This window comes from Myotis daubentonii, chromosome 1 (genome assembly GCF_963259705.1).
Source record: "Myotis daubentonii chromosome 1, mMyoDau2.1, whole genome shotgun sequence".
Lineage (NCBI taxonomy): Eukaryota > Metazoa > Chordata > Mammalia > Chiroptera > Vespertilionidae > Myotis > Myotis daubentonii.
This window is the reverse complement of record NC_081840.1, coordinates 177,211,750-177,238,328: the sequence shown is the minus strand read 5'-3', so window position 1 is coordinate 177,238,328 and position 26,579 is coordinate 177,211,750.

Genomic DNA, 26,579 nt, shown 5'->3' with positions numbered 1-26,579 from the left:
CAAAGGCTTATTGATTTATAGCAGTTTCTAATCAAAGTTTTAAGCTCATAAATAAATGCAGAAATGAAAGTCCTAACTTTATAGATTATAAGCCACCACTAGGCTCTCTCTAGCATATGCTATTAATTAAATTGTCAGACATTGATATGTCAGAAATTGTGTTAAGTTCTTGGCACATAATGGTGAGAAACTTGGAACTTAAGGGATACTGACAAGAAAGTAGGCAATTAAAAGATATTATAATGCTGTTAAAAGTTTTTGAGGCTGTCTCATAAATTTCTTAATGCTTGACCAAAGTCGTATCCATATGTATACATGTATTGAATGACAAAGAACAGTTTTTGGCTCTAAGAAATTAAAGTCAGCCCTGGCCAGTGTGGCTCAGTTGATTGGAGTGTTGTCCCGTGCACTGATAGCGGATTGACATCTCTCTCTCTCTCTCTCTCTCTCTCTCTCTCTCTCTCTCTCTCCCTCTCTCTCCTTCTCCTTTCCTGTCTCTCTAAAGAAAATCAATAAAAACATGTCCTCATGTGAGGATTTAAAAAATGAAAAAAAGTTATACTTTGTAAGGGAAAATTTATTTCACCTTTAATGGTATTACATGTCTTGTCCTTGATTGAGTTCTGCTACAAAGCTGTGTTTGATCATTTGTGAAGAGGTCACAGTAAGGTTATTTGTTTTGCAATGTAGTAGGTTTTTGTAATTCTTTTGGACACTAGTTTTAACTCATTTTAATAGTTTTACTTTTTTACCTTTCATGAGTATAAAGAAAAATAAAATGGAGTGCTGAAAATTTGTATACTTCCTAGCAATTACATAGGCAATCAGAGTTCACAATATACTAAAGAAAGAATTGAAGCCCTAACCGGTTTGGCTCAGTGGATAGAGCATCGGCCTGCGGACTCAAGGGTCCCTGGTTTGATTCCAGTCAAGGGCATGTACTTTGGTTGCGAGCACATCCCCAGTGGGGAGTGTGCAGGAGGCAGCTGATCGATGTTTCTCTCTCATCAATGTTTCTAACTCTCTATCCTTCTCCCTTCCTCTCTGTAAAAAATCAATAAAATATATTAAAAATAAAGAAAGAATTGAAGATTAGAAGAATAAGTCAAGGATCAGCTTGTTTGTTTTCTTTAGAATATGTAAAGTTTTTGCTAGATTAACTCTAGGACTTCTAAAATGAGACAGCTTATCAGCATATAACTAAAAACTTTTGGAGTCCTAGAAAGTAATCCATTTACTTGAAAAAGAAGAAATATTTACATTTTAAAAATGTAAAGCAATGAAAGAAATAAACCAGTGTTTTCGATCTCATAACTGAGGCCATACAATGAGATAGACAACTGGATTTTAAAATTAGAGATTATCAAGTCTTATTTAGTGATTATGAAGTTTCTGGTGTGATACAGGAAAATGGTATGATCCTGTTATACCTCAGTTGAGTCACTTATAATATAAATAATACCTATTGTCGCTGCTAAGGAATGAAAATAAATAGTATAGTCAATTCTTCATTATTAAGGCATTACCTACTTTGGAGAATTTTCCTGTTCTTTTGTTTCATTTTAATTTAATATCCACTACTCATCTTTTGACTGTTCTGCTATTTGTTAATTTATTATATTAGGGTAGTTTATTAAAGAGCAATAGAATCTAAAAAGATTTTTCTGTTTTTCTTTTTATCTGTTTTTTTTTCTGGTATAAATTTTTAAAAAGCATTGATTAAATTAAGCTTTGTGGTTGTGGGTTGAATACAATAGTGAAGGGCTGCAGGGTTGTACAATGGGCAACACCAGAGGGAACTAACCCCAGTTGGTTGTAGAACCCACATTAGATGCTGCCGGCATCGTCTGCAGATGAAGCCCAAACAATATAAGGAAATTAAATCCTTGAACTCTGAGCTTTCATTTTTCAACGTCAGTGCTAATATTGAGTTACTTTTAGTTGTAGCCTTTTTTTCTGATCCTCCTTAATCAGAGATTGTTATTACTATTTTAACAAATTATTTATTGAAATTTTCATCATATTTAGCAATTTCTTTGCTTACTATTGGTTCTTGCCTCTCAAGCCTTCCTTCTTGGTTCAATTTTCTTATTGCTGAGTTCCATACTTAATGGTTATTTCAGCAAAAGTCTTTGAGTGGCAAATATTTCAGACTTATTGTGTAGGAAAATACTTTAGTTTCACTCTTACTTGTGAATGATAGTTTAGGTGAATATAAGTTAACTAGAGGCCCGATGCACGAAATTTGTGCAAGAGTAGGTCTTGCTTCCCCCGGCTGCCAGCACTAGCTTCCCTCTGGCACCCAGGACCCGGCCTTCCCTCTGGCCAACGGCAGGCACCCGGGACCCGGACTTCCCTCGCAGCCCTGGCTTCGTCTGAAAGGTCGTCTGGTCTAATTAGCATATTACATTTTTATTATTATAGATAGTGATTTTTTCCTCAGCACTTTGAAATTGTCTTTTGATGAGTATTATTACTTATGGTTTCCTGTCAATATAGAGGAGTGGGCAAAAGTAGACTTACAGTTGTGAATACAGAAAACAGACTTTATTCTCGTATTATTATTTATTTGTATTACAATGATAAACTGTAGTTATTCCTTTGTAGATAATTTGTATTTTCTCAGATAACTTGTAAATGTTCTCTTTGACTTTGATGTTTTACATTTCACTACATGCAGATCTGTGTTTGATTACCCTTTGTGGGATCCATTGTGCTCCTTCAGTCTGAGGGTGACTCATGTCTTTCTTCAATTCAGCAAAAATTTCAGTTGTTCCTTTAAATACATATATTTTTGTCATTTTTATATTCTCTCCATCGAGAGCTCCTATCATACATATCTTGGAGCTACTTGTTCTATGCCATTTGGGTAATCATTTATATCTCCCACCTGTTTGTCCCTCGGCTTTGTATTTTATGTAATTGCTTCAAACCTATTTTATTTCACTGGTTTTTCTTTTTTCAGAGGTATCTAGCCCACTGTTCAACCTATGCAATTAATTATTTATTTCAATGATTAATTTTCAGTTCTAGCCTGAATTTATTTTTTCAAATTTATTGTTTTTCTTACTGCTCTATTCTTACCTGATGGTAAGACTATTATATCAATTTTTGGTGTGCACCTTCCATTGCTTTAGGTGACTCCTTCAAAGAGGTGTTTTTTATGTTTTTATTGATTTTAGAGAGAGGGAAGGAGAGGGAGAGAGAGATAGAAACATCAATGATGAGAGAGAATCATTGATTAACTGTCTCTTGCACGCCCTCTGCTGGAGATTGAGTCCTCAACTGGGCAGGTACCCTGACCAGGAATCAAACTGTGATCTCTTGGTTCATACGTCAACACTCAACCACTGAGCCACAGCAACGGGGAAAGAGTTATTTTCTTGTATGGTTTGTAACCTTGTGAGCTGGTCTTCACAAGAAGTTTTTCACAGGAGTCAAGAATATTCTGGTCTATGGAAGAATGCCATCAGTTGTTTCACTTTTGCCTCTGTACAGGCCCCAACTGCATTGTAGACAAGTACATCCTAATATGTCACCTCATCATGTCTTCCACCCAAAACTTGCTTCTCTTTTTTGTATATTCTCTGTCTTAATGAGGCCACTGTACTAGTTTGCTAGGGCTGTCCCTAACACAGCGCCATAGACTGGGCGGATTATTTTTTCACAATTCCGGAGGATAGAAGTCTGAGGTCAGGTATCAGCAGGGTTGGTTCTTCTGCGGCCTCTCTCTTTGCTTGTCTTTGTCTTCTGTCTTCCCTCTGTGTGTTTCTGTGTCCTAATCTTCTCTTCTTATAAGGAAATCAGTCATATTGTATTAGGGTTCACATGAATGACCTCATTTTAATTTAATTCCTCTTTTAAGGTCCTGTCCCCGAATGCAGTCATATTCTGGGGTTCTGGGGGTTAGAACTTCAACATAAAAATTTGGGGGGGAGGGAGCACAATGCAGGCCAAAGCAGAAGAAGCTAATTACTCAAGCCAGAAATCTAGACATTGCCCTTCACTACTCTTACCCTCTCAGTTCAAGCAGTCACATTTGATTATATTTATTACATAGCTCTCAAATTTATCACTCTTATGAATCTTAATTGCACTTGCAACTTTTGGCCATTGTTAGTTTTTCCCTAGATAATAGCACTAACCTCTTTGCTGTTTTCCCCCCTCCAATGTTGCATTCTTTTACTCTTTCTTCCACATGACAGTAATTTTAAAAATATATAATTCTTATTATATCCTCATCTGTTGCTGTTAAAAACCTCTCTGAAGTCCAAAATCCTCTCTACAGTGTATGAAGCTTTGATCTGAATGCAGCTTGCTTTTCTGTCCAATCTCATTTTTTTGTCTTATGCTTTTTACTAAACCATTTTCAGCTCCTGGCACAGAACACAATCTCCTCAGTCTCTGGCCATTTGCATCTTGTTCTTTATACTTAGAGCAGTATCCTTCCTCCCTTTCATCCCACTTTTGATAACTCTTACCTATCCTTTAGACTTTGGCATAAAAGTTTTCTATGAAGAAGAATTTCATCACTCTTTAAGTCAAGTAAGTGGCTCCTTAAAGTATTTCCTTAAGGTATGAGGTCATTAGTGTGAGCCCTAATACAATATGACTGATGTCCTTATAGGAAGAGAAGATTAGGACATAGAAACACACAGAGGGAATACAGAAGACAAAGAGAGAAGACCATAGTACGTGACACACTAAATTGCAGTTGCCTGTTTACTGGCTGTATAATCCTCTATTCTGGAGGCTTCATGAAACAGGATTATTCATACATAGTTCACAGTGGTATCAGTAATGTTAACCCATAGCAGGAACTTAATAAAATTGATGCTTGGCATACTCCATATCTGGTTATGAAATAATGGATCAAATGGTACCTTATTTTCCTCATCATCCTCTTTAAAAACTCAACCCTTGTCTGATTTTATGTCTGTAGGTTTGTTTGTTTATTGATTGATTATCTCTCTACTCTTGCACTACAAGTGTAGAGCTTGTGCTTTAGACTAAGCATAAATGAGAACTTAAGGGTCTACTTATGTTTTCATGTGTCTGATGATAGAAGAAATTTTATACAAACTAACTTATGGCTTCATACATGTCAAACCTCGGTGCCTTCCATAGGGTGTACTCATTCACTAGAGCATCTCTGGTGCTACACCTTGTGTCATGCGCTGGGTGAGCTGGTACAGGGGACGATGGGAAACATTCCTGGAAACCATCTCTGTACTGGGTAGTTAGCAATAGCTCAGTCACGAAAGGCATGACTATAAAGCTCATATAGAGGGGTGGGCAAAAGTAGGTTTATGGTTGTTCATATGGAAAAGAATACAATAATTGATAAAATAATAATACAAGAATAAACTTTCACATACGCATAACTGTAAACCTATTTTTGCTAATCCTTGTATATATCCTGCTACACCTAAACAAATTATACCCCCCAATTTTTCCTTAACTTCATCTTCCAAAATGCCTGTGACTACTTCAGTGCCAGTTAGAACCAGGGGAAGTTACAATGGAAAGACAGTGGCCTTAACTAATTGTGGTTAATTTTTTTTAAACTTTCACAGGTTAATTTACAGAACATATAAACACATGACCGTGTAAATATTGCTAGGTGTCTTGATAGGGTTTGTGCAAGCGAGAGACCTTTAAGCTGTCCTGGTTGAGGTGGGGATATGTGTAGAATTGGGGGCTGGAGCCACACCCTGGGAAATCTACTAATTCCTCCCTTCCCATTTCATGGAAGACCCTAAGAAACTCTGAAGGTATCTCTGGTCACAGATGAACAGCTGCCTATACCATCTTACTTGCCAGTGTTCTTTCCTTGCCTATAAAGCCTAAGAATTAGATTTGTAATAAGGAACTTTAACTTTTCAAATATAGAAAGGAAGCATAATTCCTTTCAGCAGAAAAGCTCTTTCATGTTTTAAGACTGGTCCTATCATTTATTATCAAAGGGATAATCCAAATCTCTACTCCTGTTCTGGTGGAAAACAGCCAGGCTTTCAAGATCATATAAAAACAAAGCAGCAAAGGTCCTCTCTTGAAAGGGGAATGATGAATCGATGCAGAGCGGTGCTGCGAAGGCCGTGAGGGGTAGTGCAATCAGGCTGTGATTATAGGTACATTACCTCTGTCTGCTGAGACATCAAACCAGTAGTAGTGATTAGGTTGCACAATATAAATGCCTGCCCATATGAACACAATTTGGTAAGTAGTGCATGAAAGTTTCCAGCCATAGCCAAGTAATATTTATTCAAGAAGAGATGACTTCGAGCCTCTCCATGCATGCAATAGGCCCTTTAACATGAAAACTGTTTTCAGACTCAATGGTATTCAGCCTCCTGCTGCGACCCCACAGGCACACAGAGAAAGGCCTGAGAACTCAGCTGTCACCCAAGAACGAGGTTCTTTTGTGACCAGACTGTGGCAGGTGGTATGCAGTTTAATCTCTGAAAAGAGAATAACTGCCTTTTTTTTTTTTTTAAATGAACACTGTAGTCTGGTATTTGTTAAGGTTGATAGAGATAATGACAAAATTAAGCACAAATATATGATTAATTTATTTAGTGTAGAAAATTTATTAATCTTTTTCTTCAGGATTGGGGGCCCAGTGAAGTATCGTCCAAGAACTTAGAAATTTAGATTTTCTTCTGAGCGTTTAACTAATCAAGTCAAATATAATAGGTATACTTATCTGTAAGAGCAAATTTGTGGCCAGTGAGTAAGGGAACAACCAAAAACCAATAGAGGAGAACTGGGCAGAGTCATTGACAGGAGGAAATATAGCAATGAGATTGTAATCGGAGAGAGGAAACCTCATCAATGATTTCAGGCTCAGTAAGGAGAACATGAGACAGGGATGGGCCATGGATGCACAGAAGAGTCAATGTTGATCTTGATCATCACATTTGCCCAGCTAAGCACTGCCTAGTGGAGAGAACGGCTATGTAAATATGTATCTCTCAAGGTAGGCTCCATAGAGCAGAAACTCTGCATTTCTTGTTTACTGGCACAGAGGAGGTGCCCAGTTAATACCTGCTGAATGAATTCACGAAGAAATCATGCCGGCACATCTATCCTTTACTTGAGAGCTCTATCTTATGAACTTTCTCCCCTTGTTTGAAGCTATGCTGGCTAAACAAATTTATGATAATTTATATTCTCATGTAGCTTGCTTATAGAGAAAAAGTTCTGATTTGGTCCAATTGTGATTTTAGCATCTGAGAGCTTGGGTAATGTCGTCTTCCCCTGAGACCTTGATTATTCTCATTTGTGCTCACAAATTCAGGTATCTCTTCCGCACAGTTTATGCCTGCAAAATGGATTTACCATGGAAAACAGCCACCTTAGAAGTCTTTTGTTGACAGATGCTGATCTTCTTAGGTGACATTCTGTTTCACTAGTGCCACCTTAGAATATGCAATATTATTTACCAACATTAGCTTTTAGGGACCCCTTATTATTTTTAAAGATATAGGGTTTAGGACTATGGAGAATTTCATTATGTTCATTATACATAAAACATTTTCTTTTTTTAAAAAATATATTTTATTGATTTTTTACAGAGAGGAAGGGAGAGAGATAGAGAGTTAGAAACATCGATGAGAGAGAAACATCGGTCAGCTGCCTCCTGCACATCTCCCACTGGGCATGTGCCCGCAACCCAGGTACATGCCCTTGACCGGAATTGAACCTGGGACCTTTCAGTCCGCAGGCTGACGCTCTATCCACTGAGCCAAACCGGTTTCGGCATAGAGAGTTAGAAACATCGATGAGAGAGAAACATGGACCAGCTGCCTCCTCCACACCTCCCACTGGGGATGTGCCCGCAACCAAGGTACATGCCCTTGACCGGAATCGAACCTGGGACCCTTCAGTCCGCTGGCCGACGCTCTATCCACTGAGCCAAACCGGTTTGGCTAAAGATATAGGGTTTAGGACTATGGAGAATTTCATTATGTTCATTATACATAAAACATTTTCTAAGGAGAATCAATTACCAATCATTGTAACAGGACCATGGGGGAGGTGGCTCAAGGCTGCTTTTTACAGAGAGAGCTTAAGGATGTTAAGATTTTAAAAGTTATGGTAGATCTATTTTATGCTTTAAAAAATAGTCATCCTGAATTATTACTTTATGTTAAAGATGTAGTTCAAATATCTACAAACCAGCAGAAACAAGGAAACTAGCAAGATGTCCAGTGTCAGGAAGTATCACTCTTAGAAAGGGAGCCACTGCTTCTGACCATGATTACACCACTACAGTAGAAAGGTTATGCTACTGCTCTTGCTAATCACATTCAGCCAAGATGCTTGAAACAGAATTCTCACGGCTTGGTGGTGCTGGGAAAATTAGAAGCAGCAGCATGACAATGTTAATGACTTTTGCCTTATACGGGGGTTTATAATTAGAGACAATGCAAGGTGACACATTATCTTGGTGGTCATCAAAGATAATTATTTATCCTTGATCAAGTGTAAAAATATTGTTAAGATTGCTGTCATGGTTTTAATTTTTCCCATTGCATAATAAATAACCTATGGATAGGGGACACTTCATCTTCTCATAAGAATTCAGGATTGAGTATTTTTTATGTTTTTATTGATTTCCGAAAGCAAGGGAAAGGAGGAGAGATAGAAACATCAATGATGAGAATCACCATGCAACTGCCTCCTTCACGCCCCCTACTGGGGGATAGAGTTGGCAACCTGGGCATGTTCCCTGACCATGGGTTGAAGCTCAACTACTGAGCCACACCGGCTGGGCAGATTGAGTATTGTTTTTATTTGCAGGGGATTCTGAAGGCTACTCTTCTAGTTTATCTTCAGTAGATGTTCAGCTATATAGATTATGTTGCTGTAGTTTTTGATGTGGTTACAAATTTATTTGAGAGTTCTGACTATGTTTGAATTTATTCATATAATTTAGAACAAAGATAGCACTTAGTGATTTGGACTGGCAAAAGTAAATATAGTTGAAATATGGGATAGGTAAAGAACCTCCTAATAAAAATATAACATCATAGGCATCAAATAAACATTTGTTCCTGAGTTTGGCATGGCTCACTTCTTACCTCTAAGTGGGAGTAATACATGTACTGACCATTTTTTAGTTTTAATTTTTATTAGTAAATTTTTTATTTTTAAAATAAGGTATGAATTTACTTTCATTGAAATATACATTTTAAGTTCAATGAATTTGACAAATGCACTGTAACCACACTCTTATCACGATATACAACATTTGGAGAAACTAAGATGGCGGCATAGATAAACACTGGGAAATTGCTGCTTCCACAACAATTGATAAATGCATCAAAAACACAAGGCGGACATCATCCAGAACTACAGGAGAGCTGGCTGAGTGTAAATTCTACAACTAGAAGGAAAGGAAAGCACACTGAGAGCCAGAGGAGCTGCGGAGGTGGAGTGCAGAGGTACGGGGGCTCGCGCTCGCGGAAAGGGTCTGGCACCTGAGGATGCGGCTGTCTTCTTGAATCTGGAGGGAGACACAAGCTCCCGACGGCTCTGAAATCTGGTTCCGGGAAGTCTCTGGGGACCCAGGACTCATACGGGGTGAAACTGGTCTGTCTGGCAGCGGGTGAGCTTGAGGGCAGCTTTCCCTCAGAGGTGCTTGCAGCCATTGCCGGGACACTGGGACTCGTGACTCCTTAGGGCAGGGCTGAGGCTCCACCATAGCTGCCTGCTCCGCCCTTTGATTCCTTGAGACCCCGCCCCGCCCAGGCTGCGGCAGAGGCTTTTGCTTATGAATGCCCCGGCCATTTGCAACCTGTAATTACCTAACCTCAGCCAGGCCAGATAGACCCAGAGCTTCCAAGAGAAGGCCCAAGGCCCCACAGCAGCTTGCATTGCTACACAGCTGAGCATCATCAGGGCACCTCCAAACTCCAAAAAAAGGAAGGGGAATCTGCAGTTCTCTTCGTAGTTCCTGCTGTGTAACCTCAGGCAGAGGCTAAATTAGCACATCCTTAGATCCAAGAGCCACTGTACCCAGTGGTCAGAGGGGGACCATCCAGATCACAACTCCTCAGATCCATAAGGGACACACTCAGGGTGCAGTCTCAGTGAGCACCAAAGCCCAACTGAAGCAAGTCTTGCCCCAGAAGGGTGTCTCCAGCACAGAAGTTCTCCCACTGCAGACACAGCTGATTCTCACTGCCAATTGGCCTGGAGGTCAATTCCTCCCAGTGATCCTACAACAACCAAGGCATAGCTACAACAAGACTGTGCACAAAGCCCACAAGGGGGTGCATCAAGAGTGTCCACCTCAGGTAACGGGGGAGGCTGAGCCACTGGGCCCTACAGGACACCTAGCACACAAAGCCACTCTATCAATACAGGGAAGCAGCCAAAATGCGGAGACAAAGAAACAGGTCACAAATGGCAGAAACGGAGGAAAGCAAATGACTGGATATAGAGTTCAAGGCCACGTTTATAAGGTTTTTCAAGAATTTTATGGAAACCGCCGATAAATTTAATGAGTCCCTCAATAAGTATAGTGAGACCATGGAGGACATGAAAAAGGACCAACTAGAAATTAGGCATACACTGACTGAAATAAAGAATAATTTACAGAGATCCAACAGCAGACAAGAGGATCCCAAGAATCAAGTCAAAGATTTGAAATACAAAGAAACAAAAAATACCCAACTAAAAAGAAAAAAGAAAAGAGATTCCAAAAATATGAAGATAGTGTAAGGAGCCTCTGGGACAACTTCAAGCGTACCAACATCAGAATTATAGGGGTACCAGAAGAAGAGAGAGGGCAAGATATTGAAAACCTATTTGAAGAAATAATGACAGAAAACTTCCCCCACCTGGTGAAAGAAATAGACTTACAAGTCCAGGAAGCGCAGAGAACACCAAACAAAAGGAATCCAAAGAGGACCACACCAAGACACATCATAATTAAAATGCCAAGAGCAAAAGACAAAGAGAGAATCTTAAAAGCAGCAAGAGAAAGACAGTCAGTTACCTACAAGGGAGTACCCATACGACTGTCAGCTGATTTCTCAACAGAAACCATGCAGGCCAGAAGAGAGTGGCAAGAAATATTCAAAGTGATGAATAGCAAGAACCTGCAACCAAGGTTACTTTATCCAGCAAAGCTATCATTCAGAATAGAAGGTCAGATAAAGAGCTTCACAGATAAGAAAAAGCTAAAAGAGTTCATCACCACCAAACCAGCATTATATGAAATGCTGAAAGGTATTCTTTAAGAAGAGGAAGAAGAAAAAGGAACTCTTACCATTTGCCACAGCATGGATGGAACTGGAGAGCGGATAAATACCACATGATCTCACTCATTTGTGGAATATAATGAACAACATAAACTGATGAACAAGGACTGATCCAGAGACGGAGAGGCATTGATTGGACTGTTGGGCTTTGGAGGGAGGGTAGGGGAGGGTGGGGGCAAGGGGGAAAGATCAACCAAAGGACTTACATGCAGGCATATAGGCCTAACCAATGGACACGGACAACGGGGGGGGGGGGGGGGTGAGGGCATGAGCGGGGGGAGGGGTGGCGTAGAGGGTAATGTGGGGACAAGGACACATGTAATATCTTAATAAAAATATATTTAAAAAAAAGATATACAACATTTAAGGTTTGTACCATTTTGAATAAAACTGCTGAGAACAATCCTTAAACAAGCCTTTTTGTGGACATGTTTTTTATTGTAATTGGCAAATACTTAGAAATGTACAATTACTGGGTTGTAGGTTCTGAATATGGTTAATTTTACAAGAAATCGTTAAAAATTTTCCCCAAATTACTGTACATTTTGTATTCCCACCAGCAATATAGAAGAGTTCTGGTTGCTCCACATCCTGGTAAGCACTGGGCACTGTACTAGTAAATCTTACCCCCTCCATTCTATTGGGTCTGTAGTAACAGCTCATTGTGCTTCTACTTTGCATTTCCCTAACGACTAATAACTGTTGAACATATTTTCATGGTTTGATTGGCTATTAATGTAACTTCTGTTGTGAAGTGTCTGTACTAATATTTTGCCCATAAAATGTAAGTTTATCATTGAAGTTTTCTTTCACTTCACAGACAGAGACACATGTTGCAATAAGTTAATAATTAATATTATGATCTCTAAAGTAACCAACTAAATAATAAAGAAATAAAGTTAAATAAGAGGAGATAAAAGGAAATAATCAACTCTATTTTCTTAGTCCAAAAGAGAACAGGTAAAGGAGAAAAAGGAAACAAAGAACAGATGGAACAAATGAAAACGGAATAGCAAGATAGTGGACTTGAGGCATCCATATCAATAAAGTCCTTCATCAGTTATTTACTTTGTCCTATTTTCTCTTTCTGAAAGTAAATTTATATTAATCTGCTTGATATTTTTCCACAGATCACAGAGTCTATGTTTAACATTTCAAAATCTTTTTTTCTTGGTTTTCTAATATCTTTCACTTCGGTGTGTCCTCCAGAACATCAACTGAGCTCAGTACACCTCACTCACTCTTCCAAGCCAAGCCTCACATTTCCCCTGCCCATGCATAGCTTCAAATACAGCTAAAAATCCGAGGTGACCATGCCCTTGCCTACATCTCCTTTTCTGGGCTGCAACATAACCTTCACTGATTTTTAAAAACATATTTAAAAATATTATTTTGAGGTAAGCAAGAGCTAAAGAAGTAGTATTGGAAGAATTTTATATATAGGGAGAAACAAAGGAGTCCCAAAACAACTAGGATTGCTGCAGAAAACAGTTCAATGTAAAAGAACAATTTTACCCAGTATTTGTGTTGTGCTAAAGTTTTTACTTGTCTGAACTCAGTTCTAACAAGTGGAATTTATTGATTATTGAGATTCAGCAGCATTGGCCGGTATAGCAACAGAGGCTGTTAAAACGCTTCCATACATGACAGAATGAAGCTGCTGCCTCCAAGCCTCCCGAGTGCCTGCCTGCTGCGCCAGCTGCCCCAGTCACCCCAGCCCCTTATCCCAGAAGTGTCCATACCTACCCACAATGCATTGATTTAAGGGTTAAGATTTGACTTAGTAGGAGGACTACTGGGACCTGTTCCACACTACTGTTGGTTTATTATGCCATACATACTATTCGTGGTTAATTATTTCTAAGAGCACCCTTACTTACACATATATTATGGTTAAGATTCTTTGCATTAACAGAATGACATTAAGCTCTCAGCTGATTGAGCTGATTGGAAAAATATAATATCTGCACTCCAGGTGTTTGTCAGAGAGTATTTGCCTGAATTTACTGCCGCATAAAGCTTTTTGGAAGTTGAGACGAGCCATTTTCCCAGCCTCAGGATTAAATGAGTGATATATAACCCACCCTTCCCCCATTTTAGACACAAGAGTTTATTCCTGAATGATGCCAGACTGTCGGAGAGGTGTGTATGTATTTTAGAGTGAATTGTTTTATGTCCTTCTTGTATTACTTTTACTAGATTTCAGTTGGTAGATATTTTAAGAAGTAACAATTGGAATTCATTTTTAAAAAATTAAATTTAATGGAGTTACATTGTTTAATAAGATTATATGTTTCAAGTGTACAATTCTATGATGTACTAGTATAATCTGTATATTGCATTTTGTGCCCACCACCCAAAGTCTAGTTTCCCTCTGTCACCATATGTTTGACCCTCTTTACCCTATTCATCCTCTCCCCACCTACCTTCCCCTCTGATAACCACCCTTCTGTTATCTCTGTGTATGAGTTTGCTTGTTTGTTTTTTGCTTTCTTTTTTATTCTACACATGACTGAAATCATATGGTTCAAGTTATATTCTTTACAAGGAATCCAGGGGGGAAAAAAGAAATCAAGGGAGAGACTCTTTCCAAGGCTTAGTAGGGGAGGATAATTTTGCTTCTTGACAGTTACAGCTTATTTTCATGTTAGAAAAAAAATATGTATTGAGTAACTAATTGTATTTCCTTTGCTGGATAAATCATTAATAATCTCAGAGCCCAATTTGTTTCCCACTTTTAATGTCTTCATTCTATCTTTATCTTACTTTATATTTTTAAAAAATCTTATATGGCCGATATTTTTGTAAATGTCCTTGGTTGACTTTTAAACAAGGCTAAGTACACTTAGCTAAGCAAAACATATAAATGAAACACAATAGTCTCTCCATCCAAATGTTCCTCTTTGTGTCCATGTAGCTGGAAGCCAGGAATCTCCTGTGCTTCTATGAAATGACATTGTACTAGTAATCAGAAGTCTGCATGTGGAGTGTCATTGATTCAAAGATGTATACTTCTTCTACATTTTATAGTGGAAAATCTAGATAATTGTTAGTGACTTAATTAGAGGGAATATGAGATTTATGAGTACTTGTTGGTGATAAGGAAAAAGGGAGAGCTTGTCTGCATTTTCCCTTTATAAACTAACTGAAGCCATGCCTGTTCTACCATGTATTATAACCTGTATCCCTTCTCCCCATCCTGCTTGTCTGGCACACCGGATGCATTTTTCAAGGCTAAGTGCCCATATTACATTTCCTAGGAGGTCTTCCTTGATCCTTCAGTTCTGGCTTAGGGTACTTTTTTAAGCTCTCAAGCACTCAGTGCCTCTTCTGTTGCACTTACCATACTCTTTCATAATTATTTGCCCAGGTGTTTGAGAGGCAGTGTAGCAGTATGGCCTCTGGAAGTAAACACCTTAGGATTTAATTTTACTATTATCAATTCTTGGGTAAGTTGTTTAAACTCTCTCCTCAGTTTGTTCATCTGTAAAATGATATTATTATGGCAATCTATTTCATAAGATTATTTCAATTATGAAATGAATTAACACATTAAGAACAGTGCTTGGAATAGTAAATGTTTCTCCTCTGATTCTTCCTTCTCCCTTTCCTTCTCATTATTATTATTATTATTACTAGAGGCCTGATGCACGAAGAATTTTGCAAGAATGGGCCTTCCTTCCCCAGGCTGCCGGCACCACCTTTGCTCCAGCCTGGAGCTGCCTTTCCACCTTCCCACACTGCCCAGAGGCCCGGAGTGGCTGGGGTGGTGCGGAATGCCTGTGTCGTCACCATGGTGTTGATGCAAAGTTCTGCCCCACCCCCAGCCACTTGGCACCAGCACATGCAAATTAACCCACCTTTTTTTGGGGGGGGCTAATTTGCATACACACACCTGATTGGCTGGTGGGTGTCACAAAGGTACAGTCAATTTGCATCTTTCTCTTTTATTAGTGTAGATTATTATTATTATTGTTACTAGGGGCCCAATGCACGAATTCGTGTACCTTGAAAGGAACTGTGGGCTGTAAGGCTGTGGTAGGCACAGGGATGGGTCTTGGTCCATCCTCCGTACCCCCACCCAGCCCCTCCCACCGCAGTCCCTGGTCCCCTGTCAGCCAGTAGCCCCACTCCTGCTGCTGCCACTCCCACCCACTGAGGGTGCTGGCCCCCCTTGCACCTGCTAATGGTGCGCAGCAATTGGGGCCAGCACCAGCAGCGGGTGTGAGCATCAGCGGGTGTGAGCGTCATCGGGTGCGAGCGGCGGCTGCCACCCTGATCATCCCTCAGGACCTGGGGGAGGTGGAGAAGCCCTCAGGGGCAATCAGGACCAGCAGCTGCCACTCACACCTGCTGATGGCACCGAGTGATCGAGACTGGTGCTGGACACCAGTAGCAGGTGCGAGTGGCAGTGCTGGTGCTGGTTTCAGGTGTGAGCAGGGCCAGTGCTGGCAGTGGGTGTGAGTGGGGCTGGTGCTGCCAGCAGGGCAGGACCATGGCATGCAGTAGCAAAGAATTTTCAGTAATCACCAGAGGCTCACTCCGATGACAGTGGCCGGCACCCCTCCTTGATCTGGCACCCCTGCTCACCTACTCCATCATCCCACCACGGACAACGCCCGCCATGTCCCGCTCGTGCCCCCTGGTGGTCAGCGCATGTCATAGTGACCAGTTGTTTGGTTGTTCTGGTTGTTCTGTCGTTTGGTCTATTTGCATATTAGCCTTTTATCATACAGGGTTATTATCATCATCATCATCATCTACACTAGAATGTGAGCTCTGGAAGCAGAAACTGCCTAAATCCCATCTACGTCTTCTTTTTCTAATGTCCCATAACCTAAAAGAGTGCTTGTGCTTATACAAGGAAGTCCTAATTGGATGTTTACAAATGAAGTTCTGATTTATATATGATTTTTGGGTGGCTTGTCATAGGTTAGTGAAACCTGAACTGTGTCTGGGAAAATGCTTTATCAAACGGAGCTAGTGTAATTCACTATCTCTTTCTGGATGATATAGAACAGCAGTTCTCAACCTGTGGGTAGCGACCCCTTTGGGGGTCGAACGACCCTTTCACAGGGGTTGCCTAAGACCATCGGAAAACACATATATAATTACATCTTGGTTTTGTGATTAATCACTATGCTTTAATTATGTTCAATTTGTAACAATGAAATTGGGGGTCACCACAATATGAGGAACTGTATTAAAGGGTCGCGGCATTAGGAAAGTTGAGAACCACTGATACAGAATTTCTTTCTTGGAAAGCATTCAATTACTTATTTAATAAACATTAATTGAGTGCCAACTCTGTCAGATACTGTCCAGCTACTTGGGAATGCAGAGGTGAAAAAAACAACAGCAAAAAACTTCTACCTTCAAGGAACAAATTTTCTAGTGTAAAACTGTGATAGCATATGGTTTTGTTTATTTTAAACTGGGCATTTAAATTGGTAGAAAAATTTCCTTAAACCTAACAGTTTGTATATGCAGAAATAAGAAAACCTATTATTCCATAAATTTATTTTGTTTCTGAGAATTAGTAGGGTGATACTAAGCATGTTAATTTATTCTGAAAAGTTTAAAAATTACCTATTTCCTTATCTATTGGAATCAAGTGTCTAGTTGATTGGCTTTTTCTAATTGTCTGAAAATCACTCATAGTATTGGATATTGTCTTTGAAAAATCTCTTGCATTTCTTGGCTTCTTTTATAAGTTACACTTGATCTCACAACTATAAGTTGTTACATTGAAATTTGGACCCTCCTTCTTAAGGTTATTTTCCTACTGGGATCCATTTAACTCAATAGCTCAGGACAGAACACCAGTTCATTGAAATAAACCCGTGCTCTTGTGTTTATGTTATGCTTCTAGCTTCCACAGCAGTAGCATGAATTCTTTTTTTATTGTTGTTGGTATTTTTTGATTTTTAAAGAAAATCCTTGGGCACCATTGACTTGTATGCTGGGAAATGTTTTTTTGAGAGGTATTTTTTACACAGTTCCCCTTTTGCAAGGATTTCCTTTTTAACTTTTAGTTGTTTCATGTGTTTTAGTGCCTACTCCCAAGTTTTAGCTTATGCAATTTCTCCTATGTTACATATCTCGAGAGATGCCTCCGAAATGTTATGAGTGCTATATACCAAACCTTAATTCTGGGGCAAGATTCCATCTCCTCAGCATAGTTGTCATTTATGGTTGTGCCAATTTTGCTTCTTTCCACTTATTTCTCCATCTGGCATTCTAGTCGCAAGCCTTTACCATTTATGAATCATTGGCTATGTTCACACTAATCGTCTATGACTCACTAGAAATTTTTGCCAGGTTTCTCAATATTTAGGGTATTTTTCTATTTTATGCTCTCTCGTTTTACCAGGGACAGTTGGCACATGTGCTTCTTTATACTGTAATTTCAAATGTGGATGCCAGGTTAAAAGTGCTTCCCACATTAAAATTATTTGCACATGTAGCCTCATGTTCTAAAAAGTCACAAATTAGGGCATTTTTTGGGGGGTGGGGGGGAGCTGCATTTAATAAGCATGGTTGTCAAATTTAAACAATGTCAACTTCTCTGGAGGAGACATTGGAGTGAATAAAAACTTATTCTAGTTTTGTAGAAACACTGGGAATGTTCACTCTCTTTAGGTATATTAGGTATTTAGGTATATTAACCTCATTTAAAACAAAATGGACTTAGGCCAATAGCATGAGAAAAGTTAAAAGAAGGCGCATATTCATCTGTACATGCGTGCACCAGTGTGAGAGTTAGACATTGGTTCAGAGAGAAGATACACAGAGCAGAGAGACTGGATATGACAACTTATTTTTAGAAGCTCAACTAGAATAAATAATGACCTTTTCAGGGCTCCAGGATTTTTAAATATGCACTAGGTTTGGACTTTGGATGCTAGCCTTATTCCTGGAAAGCAGGTTAGGAGAGAATTTTCCCTAAGGGATAAAAACAAGGAAGATGGAGCTCTGTCTAATATGTTTATTTACTGTCTGAAATAAATAGTTACCATAATCACCTCCCATTGTTTTTTATTATTTTGTTGTTGTTAATATATTTGGATTTGAATACATTTGAGCCTCCAGGAGACCTGTTTTTTCACATCAATTGGAAGACATGTGACCTCTTTCTTTGTACTGATATATGCTATCATGATAAATTTCCTTCTAGATGTTCTGAAATTTTTTAAAGTAGAATTTCCAATTTTTGTGAAACATCACATACTGGTGATAATTATCTATATTTTTTCAAATTGGGAAGATGTAATCCACTGCAATTAAGTGAGTGTGTTACTAAGTTTAATTAGGAAGAAAATCAATATATTAAAAAATGAGACCAGATATACTGAAGATATTGTGGTGTTTGTCCAACTGATTTTCCCCTAACTCTGTATTCCTATATTCACTGAGCTTAACATAAAATGGAGGCTGCAAGCAAAAACAGTGCTGTTGAAATGTTGTTGTCATTACAGCCCAACAATGTTGATTAGCTCCATTTGCAGGAATGCCCTGCAGGGGACTTTAGATTTAAAAAAAAGCATACACACACACACACACACACACATTAAAAACTTGGATTGTCAAGAGTTGGGTTTTAAAGTCTTAGTCCTAGCTGAGCTTGGTAGACAATTTAGAAATTGTCTCAAATAATTAAGTTTACTGGGGTTATTATATCAGTATCATATCAGAACTCTGCTTATTTCTTTTAGATACATGTAATAGACTCATCCTGCCTACCTCACAATTCCATTTTGAGGGAATAATCTGGATTCCCATTGAAAGCATTGTTTAGGAATGTGAAAAAGGATTATAAAGCACTGGATGCAGCCTTTATAATAAAAAATGGATTTTTTAAAATTTTAATTGCTAGCTGAGTTAATGAAAAGTTCACAGGGAAAATGGAAAAGAAAATGTCTCTGCTCGTAGTGCCATATTTTGGTTCATGTATGGTTGTATTTTTAAAAAGGACTGGGAGAGTACAAAGGTGGGATGGAGAGGATTAAGCGGGGGAGGGACATCTGTAAGACTTTCAACCATAAAGATAAATTAAAAAATAAATATAAACATCTTTTAGATGAATAAATAAATAAACTTGACAGCAAATCTATATATAAAAAAGCCTAAGTGACCAGTCGACCGGTCGACCATTTGACTGTTCAACTGGCAACTATGATGTGCACTGACCACTAGGGGGTAGATGCTCAAATGCCCAGGCATGGAAACATGGGACAGATTGATGAGTCTCAGAGGGAAGGGGGAAGGGGAGAGGGCGGATTTGTGCACCAGTGGGTCCCTTGGCCTGGCCTGCGGGGATCGGGCCGAATCCGTGCACTGGGCCGAATCTGTGTGCCCGGCCTTCAACATCCCTCCAGGGGTCCCAGATTGCGAGAGGGTGCAGGCCAGGCTGAGGGACCCCACCCTGTGCACTGGGCCTCTGTTTTTATATAATTAACAAAAGTCAATACTTTGTAGGTAAATGCTATTTAAACAGAAATAATTATATTGAATTTGGAGAAGTAACATTTAACATTACCTTCTATGCTCTGGTAAAAACATTCTGGAGATTTTACAGGTTATAATTTCAGATTTATAAATGGGTTTTTAAAATTACTTTCCCATAAAAGTCCTATTTGATTTATAAAATTAATGTGATCCTTCCCAGATTCAATCAGAGGTTTTCATTCGGTCTTCAACCTTCACATTTCTCATCACACTAGTGACAACAGTAACAATATCTCTTCCATGTGGTTCTTGGATGGAATAAATTAAATGAATGTAGATTATTCGCCTGGGACAGAAAAGGTGCTCAATAGTTTAAAAATTATGCCTATTTATCACTATCCGTTTTCTACTGACATCGAACCAATTTGCCATTCAGGACAAAGTATCTTTTGCACCACAAATCCACATTAATTTAAATTCTCAAAGTAGTCTTCATTAAGCAATTTACTTGTTTTATTGTTCCTCCCTTCCTTGTAAGAATAATGGAAGATTAGTTGGGCAAGAGTATTTTTAAAAGTCTTATAACAGCCCTTGCCAGTTTTACTCAGTGATTGGAGCTTCGGCCATGGACCGAAAGGTCCTGGGTTCAGGTCAGGGCATGTACCTCGGTTGCAGGCTCCATCCCTCATCCTAGGAGGCAACCAATTGGTGTCTGTCTTACATCGATGTTTCTCTCTCCATGTCTCCCTCCCTCCCTTCCACTCTCTCTAAAAATCAATGGAAAAAATATCTTCAGGTGAGGATTAAATTAGCAAAACAAAACAAAAAAAACCCACCAAAAAGCAAAAAGCCTTATAACCTTTCCCAGTTAGTGCATTGCTCCTGCTTGTGTTCACTGATGTCCTAGTAGACTTCATCATCTTGCCAGTAGAAAAGAGAGACTTGCCTTCTTTTAAGGGGAAGGTAGGGTAAAATGTAGTGAACTTGGCCATGAGCTATTCATACTGAATATCATAAGCCAAGAGAGAGATTGCTTTTCTTTAGTGAGGATGTAAAATGGAAAGCCTACTGTCTTATTTTACACTTTTGGATAGTGATTGAAATATTATGATTCGTATGGATTTTTAAACACTTTCACCTAGTGACTCCACCCAATTTGTAGTTTTGACCAAGATCTGCATAATTTGTATTCTGAATATGTCTGCTCTTAAAAGTCTGATCTTAGCTCATTTCCACTAGGTTTCTAAGTACGACAGTCTCCACCAATTTGTGTGGTAGCAGTTTTACAACATATGGGATCTCTGGCTTCTGTGATGCTTAGCTCATGTGGTTTTACCTCTAATGCCCTCATACCTTCTCTCTGTCTATTGGCCTCCTTCATAATCTTAGAGGTCCAAGATAAATCTGTTCCTCCCAAGGACATTTCTGCCCACAAAGACCCCAAACCTCTGAACCCTTAGGCACTGGGACTGTGCCATTTCTTTGCTACGGGTTATTTACTACTTGCATTGCTAGTGTTATTCTCATAGTTTGAATTCATCCTATTTCACACCAGATGTGTTCTTTTCTATGGTTCCTATCACAGTGAGTGCCCCCACCATCCAAACAGCTGTTCAAGCACAAACCAGGTGTCATCTGAGAACGATCCAGAGTTGATATTGCAAGTTTCTCCACCAGTGTCCATTTATTCTGTTGATTGTGTGATAACTTCCCATTTTACACACACACACACACACACACACACACATATGCACACATGCACACACACACCTGCCTCCTCAACATGTAAAGGTGGAGTCCTGAGCCATGTCAATTTCTCAACTTCCTGACTTAACTTGCTCCCTTCAACTTCCTGACATCTTTTCATAGCTCAGGCTGTCATCATCTCTTGCCTGACTTACTACCATGCTTTCTACAACTGATCCGATTCCAGCATTGTTTACATTTAATCTCTTCTCCCTGAGGCATCCAGATGATCTTTGCTAAAGGATTTTCCTTTAGCTAAATCCTTTTCACTTTCCTGCTTAAAACTTTTCAAACCATTCATACCCTAGAAGTACCTCCCTTTCTCTAATCTTCCCGCACTTACATATGACACTCCCTGCCTGGGTCTGCCCCACTTTACCTCTACTTATCTTTGCCTGATAAGTGAATTTTCCTAAAGTGCCATTTCAGGGGAAAGATTCATTACTGTTTCCTTCCTATGAGCACCAGGACGCTTTCCTTTCATGGCACTGTCTACTTGTTCTTTCTCCCTTTCTAAGTCCCTGTAAGTTTCTTGAGGATGAGGCATCTGTCTTATTAACCTCTCTGTCTGTAGTGTCTAGTATAGGACCTACGCATAGTAGATGTTCAGTAAACAACTGTGAAATGTAAGGTTAAGGGCCGATAGCATGCTTTATGCATTGTATTGTTTCCTAAGGTGATTGAATAACTTGTGTCACACTTAGGGACAAGTTTGTAAATGTCAGTGTTACATCAGTAGTGCTGCTGCTCTGTTTTGGTCACTTTGGGTACCAGACACTTAACAGTATTGGAGAGGCAGAGTCTCAGTCCCTATAAATACTGGTGAGTTTCTTTATCTCTAAACTGTATAACGATGACAAACATTTGTTCAGACTGAATTTATGCTGTGAAATGAAAACCGTACACAGTTGACTATACATTTATCTTATGTATAAATATACAATGACTCTAAATCTTATCTTTAGATATTTCTCACTAACAACAATATGTACCCAAATTAGCAGCTTTGTTTTTTATCTGTACCCTTCTTTTCCTTGGATTTTTCCAATTATGCTGATGTTCACTACTAGCATTATTGTCCTACAGGCTCTATCATGGGATTCTCGGTGTATTACTTAGGATTAGGTGTAGCTGAATACCTAAACAGAGACATAAACAGAAAACATAAACAGAGACAGAAAACCTAAAATAACAGTTACTTAAATAACAAAGTTGTTCATTCTTCTCTATTGCAAAATTAATCCAGAGGTAGGCAGTACAGGATGGATGTGTTAACTCAGTAGTCACTAGGGACTCAGGCTTTTTTTCAGCTTTTGCTCTTCCACATGTCTAGCATATGCCTCCAACTTCAAGGTCACCTCATGGACTAGGAAGGTTTTTGATGCACCAGCCACAATGTCCAAGTTATAGACCAAAGAAAGAAGGGAAAAAAAGAAGTGATAATAGGGACTTTTTTTTCTTCCAAAATAGGCAACTGATTTTAATCAGCCTACCCACTCAACACTTCTGCTTGTGTCTTATCAGAACTTAGTCATAGGGGGACTGCCTGCTTGAACCAAGGCAAGGAAGAGCTGTCTTTCAGCTAAAACTGAGGTCCTGTTATTGACAAAGAGGGAGATTGGTGACAGTTGTGGAATACACTGTACCGTGGCCGTGTTCTTGTACCAGGGTTTACTGTTTACCACGTTGTCCCTTACTTTACTCCATGTTTCCTTTAATACAAAATTTTTATTGATTGATTTCTACAAAATGCCACACTTCTCTCTAATTTTCTCTGAAAATCCTGGCTGAATGCTTTGTTTGTTTATAGAAGAAAAGCTTTTGTTGGCTTGCCTGGCTGTGCCCCTCTCTTTCTAATCTCAATGCTCTGTCTTGCATCTGTGTTCACATAGCCAGCTGCACGCTCTTGGAGGGCAGGGACAAAGGGCAGGACTTTATTTTGCTGCTTTTTAGTTAAAGTAGTCACTTTTGCCCTGGCCAGTGTGGCTCAGTTGGTAGGAGCATTGTCCTGTACACCAAGAGATGGTGGCCTCAATTCCTGGTTAGGGTACATACTCATGTTGTGGTTGGATCCCCAGTTGGGGCACATGCAGAAGGCAACTGACTGATATTTCTCTCACATTGATGTTTCTTCCTCTCTCAGATCAATAAAAAAACATAACCTGAAGTAAGGATTTTTAAAAAGCCACTTTCTTATCAGAATCTGAGCTGAACATGACACCATGGCTTTTCAGTAATGTGATACTTCCTGTGGCCAAAGGATGGCCTGGTGGAGGGTCTCACTCTGTCCTGAGGGCAGCAGACTTGCTCATTGGTACCAGGTGTGCTTCCTTGCTGCTTCTGATTCCCAGGGGGACCACCTCTTCTTTCCCTGCTGGTCGCCTTCTGGCTTGTCTAGACACGATCCCTTCAGTAGCTGCTGCTGGCTCCGTGAACGTTCCCTTAGAAACGTAAGCCTGTGATGCTCCACACTAATATCATATAAAGCTCTAGGACTATAAAACTGCACTCAAAGATTTGGGTAATTATGTTGAATTCTAGTGTAAATGGTAAAATTGGAAACTACATTACAGACAGAACTTTTCCATGGTCAAGGGAGGAGCTATCGCCTGGCACACATAAACGAATTACTAAAATTCTGCAGCACACCAAAAATATATATTTTTTGCTAATCTGACAAAAAAATAGGTATAATTTTAATTCATTCACACCAGACTGCTATTGTGTTGGCTGTTGTCCTTTTTTGCCAATCTAAGGGAAAAGAGGTCAGTGCCCCTGACTAAATAGTCAGGTATTATATGTTTTAAAAATTCTTGCAGCACACCAGAGTGCCTCCTGCGGCTCACCGGTTGAAAATTGCTGTTCGAAGACATTCAGTCTTTCAGAGGGTACCCTGCTCTATCACTCCTGTATATTCAGTTCTTTCTATGTGAGAAGACCTTTTCTCTGAATATATTTGAAGACAGCTCCTCTCCTAACCATAAAGACGGGTTTCACATCAGAACCTATACCCATTCGGTTCCCTCAGAAGATTATTTGTCCTTGTCTGAATTACTTGGGAAAGAATAACACCAAAGAGAGTTTAGTCACTCAAGACATTCCAAGTCCCACAGAATGATCCAGGATAGATATTCCAAGTTTCTCCACCAGTGTGAATTTATTCTGTTGATTGTTCAGTAGATAACTGTTCCCCTTTTACACACACACACACACACACACACACACACACACACACACACACATACGTGCGAGCGCGCACCTATGCACACAAGCACCTCTCTACCAAAGATGAACAGTATGAGTCTACCCATTAGATGGTAAGCAAATTACTTGAGATTTTTATGTTCCAACAAGATGCACTGAAGAGGGCTTGGGGGAATTTTACCACTGTGGGTGAGCCACATGCCCTTTTTTCATTCTGATGCAGGGTTGCCATATATTTTAATAGCCCCATCAGAAGCAATCTATGTGTGTCCTGCGTCAGAGCCCACCCATTTGTTTATTTTGTTAACTTTGTGGCACACTTGTTTGGAAATGAAAGTGTACTGATCTAAAAATAGAAAAACTTGACTACTTTTGAAAGGTGGTTTTGGAAGGTTTTGCTTTTCTTTATAGCTTAGAAAGTAGAATATAAGCATCAAAAGACCTCAAGTGGGAGAGGATTTAATTATTATCAATAGTCTAGCCATCAAATGGATTTATTTGCATTGTTGGAGAACATACAACTTACACCACAAAATAATATCTTGATAAAGTAACAAGACATTAACTTTAATTAAAAAAAATAGACTTTATTTTTGAGCAGAAAGTAGAGTTTCAATATACATCATATATGGTCAACTTTTAAGGTGAAATATTATTTCCTGTTTCTGCCACCAAACTATAATGAAGTTCCAGTCACTGTTGGATTTTATCACTCTTTAAGTTAAAGTAATAGACCATTGGGGATAGTCATTAACTTCTAAGACATAGAATGACTTCAACATAACAATATTCTCTTTTTTCCAGCATGTATATTTTTTGGTAACTGATCATGTTGCCTTGGGTAAAAACAATGAACCAATAATTTACATGAAAATGGCTTCATTCAAATGTAATCTCTTTATCTATTTGATGAATGAGTATTTTTAAGGGAAAGTAATTTAGTTATCTCTAAATTGTTATTACCTCAATTTAAATAATTGGGTGTGCAGTGAATGGGAATGTTATGACTATGGTATTGTGGAAGGCACCTGTTGCCTGGGTCATTCTTGAAGTAGTAACTAGACTCTTAATACTTCTTTATCTTTCTAACAGCCAATGGAGAGACTAGCTCTGCTACAGTAAAATGTACTTATGCTCAGGAAATATCCTAGGAAACATTTATCACTAGCAAACATTTCTTAGTGCCTGTGGTCCAAAGATTCCACTGGGAGCTTGCAAACTTCCATTCCACTATTTTATTATACATGGATTTTCTTTAGAGAACATTTAAAAAAAATCTAATAGAGTAATGACTTTCATTGTTTATACTTTTCCCCTCAAAGTTCCTAATTCTCTTGAGTGTTATATGTTGTTTATGTGACTGAAGGGAGGAATATACCTAAAGATTATTTTAAGAAACATTCTGCCTGATTATTTTTTGTGCTCATGTTTTCCCTTTGGGCTATTATATTATATTCTCTGGACTTCATATATATAAATCGAAATACTTTTCTTTACCTTTTCTAAAATCTTGATAAAGATTCTTCTCATATCCTTTAAATGTTGTTATCTTCTTAGGAGAAAGAAATCTGGCCTAATATGTCACATACATTTTTTTTTTCTAAAATATTTGCCTGGAGTAAAGATTACTTCACAAAGTCTAAACATTTTGCTAAGGATGGCACATAAATAATGAATAATGAATTTGCCAGGCATTGTTCTAGGCACTGATAAGATAAGGGAGGTAGATGTGGTTGAGGCCTGAGAAGCTTACGGTCTAATAAGGGAGATTCCTGTTGGATAAAGGCTGTGATAAAGGCATGCTCAAGGAGAACAGAAATCAGATGAGAGTAAGAAGGATTCTGAAAGGGTCTGAGAAGTAGGCTGACTTTGAGTTGAGGTTTGAAAGGGTAAGTAGGAATTAGCTTG